We start from the raw sequence: 5,118 nt of genomic DNA, 5'->3' as shown, positions 1-5,118 counted from the left end.
TGCTCACGTCGAGGTCGACGGCGACGGCGACGGCGAGGTGCAGCGCGGGGCGGCGACGGCGTCGGGGCGGCGACGTCGGGGCGGCAGGGCGGGGCGGGGTGGCGACGGTGTCGGGGCGGGGCGGGGCGGCGACGGGGTCGGCATCGGGGCGGGGCGGCGACGGCGTCAGGGCGGCAGGCGACGGCGCACGGCGTCAGGAGATCGAGGAGGAGGAGAGATCGAAGTGGGGATGCGGTTCTGAAATTTTCCTTATATAGCAAAGTCTTTGGTCCCGGTTGGTGGCTCCAACCGGGACCAATGCACCCTTTAGTCCCCGTTGGTAGTACCAACCGGGACCAAAGGCCTCTTTTCAGCAGCCCAAAGGGCGGGAAGCAGAGGGCTTTGGTCCCGGTTGGTGCCACCAACCGGGACTAAAGGGTGGGCATTGGTCCTCGTTGGAGCCACGGACCGGGACCAATGGTCGTGTGTTGGCACGGTGCGACATGAAAGTTTAGTCCCACCTCGCTAGCTGAGAGGGGCGCATAGTGGTTTATAAGCCCCACTGCCGCACCCCTCTCGAGCTCCTCTCAACTGCAGGCTTACGGGCCTACTTACTACTGCTTTGCCTGATGGGCCTACTGGGCCTCCTGCGGGCCTGAATCCTGGCCCATGGTGGGTTTCTAGTCGTATTCAGGTCGTGGGGTCCCAGTAGGAGGCACTTTTTTTCTTTACTTATTGTTGCTATTTTTATTTTTTTCCCAGATTTTTTGTTTTATTTTCTGCATTATTTAATTTCTTTTGTTTTTTGCTTTATTTTTTAATTCTTTTTACTTTTAGTTTTAGAACAATTTTAAACTTTCTGTTAGTGCCATTAGTTCTCAAATTTGAAAACACTTTTTTTTGTTTTTTTGTTTTGTTTCGTGCTTTATTTATTTTATTTTGTTTCTACTTACAACAAAATACTTATTGTTGGTATTTTTATTTTTTTCCCAGATTTCTGGTTTTGTTTTCTGCATTATTTATTTTCTTTTGTTTTTTGCTTTATTTTTTAATTCTTTTTTCTTTTAATTTTAGAAAAATTATAAACTTTCTGTTAGTGCCATTAGTTTTCAAATTTGAATACACTTTTTTTGTTTTCTTTTTACTTTATTTTTTTAATTTTTTTTCATTTTTTTCTTTTGTTTTCTGCATTATTTATTTTCTTTTGTCTTCTACATTAAAGCATTTCAAATGAACTCCGAAAAAGTTGAAAGTTGAAAGTTGGCATGGTATCACGAGGGCCGAACCATAAGACATAAAAGCATTATGTGCCGGGACTAAAGAGGGGCATTGGTCCCGTTTGGAGCCACCAACCGGTACCAATGGACCCGTCTAATTACTTATTTATTTTCTGCAGCTGTTTTTTAGTTGATTCTTTCTGCAGCTATTTTTTTAGTCCCACCTCGCCAAGCGAGAGGCACTCGCAGCTGTTTATAAGCCCTTAGTGCAGGACGATGAAGAAGAGGCTCAATGCTCACCTGCACGTTGGTTCGCTTCAAGCCTTGAGGAATAGGATAGACTGCACGGAGCTATGTGTAGTGCAGTTTACACTATTCCGAAAGGCTTGAAGCGAATAACTAGCATTGCGCCTCTTTTTTATTTTTTAATGACTTATTACCACACAGAAATAAATAGAAAAAATAAATATAGCAGAAAAGAAAAAAACTATATAAAAAACTACTCAGAAACAAATAGAAGAAAAAATAGTTGTGATTAACTTTACTAAAATCTTTTTTATTTTTAATGACTTATTACAACTCAGAAATAAATAGAAAAAAATAAATATAGAAGAAAAGAAAAAAAACTATATGAAAAACTACTCAGAAATGAGCATAGATGCGCTTATAGAGAAAATTCAACCTAAATTCATAATAAATTTCTACTAACTTCAGAGAAATTCAGTATGAATTTAGGACAAATTTCCTGTATAAGGGCATCTATTTTCATTTTGAGAGGAGCTCAACAAGGCAGAGAGGGAGGGGCTTATAAACCGGTGTGAGCCCCCTTCGGTTGGCGAGGTGGGACTAAACTCTGGCCGCAACGAGGACCAACACTTTAGTCTCGGTTGGTGGTATGAACCGGGAGTAATGGGCGTCCTTTGGTCCCGGTTCATGCCTCCAACCGGGACCAATGGTGGTGGGCCAGGAGCCAGGCCCATTGGTCCCGGTTCGTCCCATCAACCAGGACTAAAAGGTCCAGACGAACCGGGACCAATGGCCCACGTGGCCCGGACGGCCCCCGGGGCTCACGAACCGGGTCCAATGCCCCCATTGGTCCCGGTTCTGGATTGAACTGGGACTAATGGACTGACCCGGCCTGGACCAATGCCCCCTTTTCTACTAGTGTATGTTGTTCAATGAGAACTATGTATGTACTTTGATTTTAATGTGATGATGAACTTCTATTAATTTGGTCACTTATCTATTCATGAGAGGGTTGAAAATTGATAATGTGGCTTTGAATGATGCATTTTGAACACAGAAAAACTATGGAGTCCAAATAAGTTCAAAAAAAATGAAATCCCTTTGTAACAGACGAGTTTCCGTATGAAACCATGATACTTCGGAAGAGATTGTCCTTTTGTACACGAAGTGCATCCAATTTTTGTAGTAACCCTCTCTACTTTCTTGCACATGCTATGTGGGTGAAATGATGATACCATGCCAACTTTCAACCTTTTCAGAGTTCATTTCAAATGCTTTTCAATTTCATGGTCTTATAGCTCAAAATAATCAGTAGATGCATGAAAAATAACAAATGAAGTCAGAAAGGGTTGAAAATTGATGATGTGGCTTCGAATGGTGCATTTTGAACACAGAAAAACTATGGAGTTCAAATAAGTTCAAAAAAATGAAAACCCATTGTAACAAACGAGTTTCCGTATGAAACCCTCATACTTCGAAAGAGATCGTCCATTTTGTACATGAAGTGCATCCAGTTTTTGCCGTAACCCTCTCTACTTTCTTGCACATGCTATGTGGGTGAAATAATGATACCATGCCAACTTTTAACCTTTTCAGAGTTCATTTCAAATGCTTTTCAATTTCATGGTCTTATAGCTCAAAATAATCAGTAAATGCATGAAAAATAACAAATGAAGTCGAAAAGGGTTGAAAATTGGTGATGTGGCTTTGAATGGTGCATTTTGAACACAGAAAAACTATGGAGTTCAAATAAGTTCAAAAAATGAAATCCCTTTGTAACAGACGAGTTTTCGTATGAAACCCTGATACTTCGAAACAGATTGTCCGTTTTGTACATGAATTATTATAAAATAAAATAAATAAGTTATTTGAAACAAAATAATATAAACTTTAATAAAATATATAAGTAGAAACAAAATAAAATAAACTTTAGTAACATAAATAAAATTTATGAAACTAAAATTATCAAAGTATTTTCTGTTCAAAACATTATAAGCAACCTCTAGTATTATTAAAACTAAAATTATATAAAATTGATGCAACTAAAATTATCAAAGTATTTTCTATTCAAAATCATTAAAAGCAAAAAGAATTTTCATAAAGAACTTTTTTGTTAGAAACTTTAATAGCAAAAAGAATAATCATAAAATAAAATAAATAAGTAATTAGAAACAAAATAAAATAAAAAAATAAGTATTTTGTTGTAAGTAGAAACAAAACAAAATAAATAAAGCAAAAAAGAAAAAAACTGGGTAAAAATAAAAAAAATTGCCACCTACAGGTCCACCACAGCCTGAATACGACTAGAAACTCATCCATGGGCCAAGATTCAGGCCCGTAGAAGGCCCAGTAGGCCCATATGCATAGCAGTGTTAGATTTGGCCCATAGGCCTGCAATTTAGAGGAGTTCGAAAGGGAAGAGGCAACCGAGCTTATAAACAGCTGTTTAACGCTCTCAACTAGCGAGGTGGGACTAAACTCCCACCACCACGCCGCTGTGCAAGGCCTTTGGTCCCAGTTGGTGGCACCAACCGGGACTAAATGGGTTCATTGGTACCGGTTCGTGGCACCAACCGAGACCAATGACCCCCCTTTAGTCCCGGTTGGTGCCACGGACCGAGACCAAAGGCCTCTGCTTCCCGCCCTTTGGGCTGCTGAAAGGAGACATTTGGTCCCGGTTGGTGGCACCAACCGGGACTAAAGGGGCATTGGTCCCGGTTGGTGCCACGAACCGGTACCAATGCCCTGGGTATATAAGAAAACACTTAGCAATTTTGACCAAATGCATCACTTCTTCTCCCCCGACGCCCCTGCTCCACCTCGTCGTCGCCGTCCGAAGCCCCTGCTCCACTTTGTCGTCGCCGCCACCATCGACGCCGTCAGGTTGCTCGACGTCGCTATCGCCGCCGCCACTGACGCCGTCAGGCTGCTCAACATCGTCGCCGCTGCCGCTGACGCCCTCTGCCCCGACGACGGCGTCGACCCTCTCGCCCCTGCCGGCCCCGACGCGTCGCCCACCGTGCCCCGCCGCCCCCTGTGAGCACCAGCCTGCTCCCGCGCCCCTCTCCTATCCCGCGCCCCTGCCCTGCCCCACCGGCGTCGGCGCCGAACCCTCCGCCGTGCCCCTTCGCCCCTGCACTGCCCCGCCAGCGCTGGCCCTTGCGCCGTGCCCCTCCGCCCCTGCGCCGTGCAGTTTTTAGATTTTTTAGATGCTATTTTTAGATGTTTTTACATGTTTTTTAGATTATTTTAGCTTATGTTTAGCTTAGTTTTAAGATTAGGAAAATTTCAGATGTGTAGTTATATTTATTTAGATGTGTAGTTAATTTAGATATTGTAATGTGTTCATAAAAATTGTGCACTTTTGTATTGAAACTTTATTTTTTTCATATGTACGAAAATGTAGAGTGAAAACGAAAACCAACATATAAGAAAAAACAAAGGAAAAAATTAAGAAGGAAAAGAAAACCGCCCGGCTCGGCCACCACCGCATTTTCATCAAGTGTTTCCACCGCATTTACATGAGGGGGGGCGTCTGAAAAAATAAGAAGAGGAAGAAGAGGAAAAAAAGAGGAGAAGAAGTAGGAATAGAGGAGTCGAGGGTCGAGGGTCGAGAACTTGGGCAGAGGGTCGAGGGTCGGGAACTAGGGCAGAGGGTCAAGGGTCGGGAACTAGG

Source organism: Triticum dicoccoides, chromosome 5B (assembly GCF_002162155.2).
Source record: "Triticum dicoccoides isolate Atlit2015 ecotype Zavitan chromosome 5B, WEW_v2.0, whole genome shotgun sequence".
NCBI lineage: Eukaryota > Viridiplantae > Streptophyta > Magnoliopsida > Poales > Poaceae > Triticum > Triticum dicoccoides.
The sequence above is the reverse complement of the archived record's forward strand: the minus strand, read 5'-3'. Positions refer to the sequence as shown.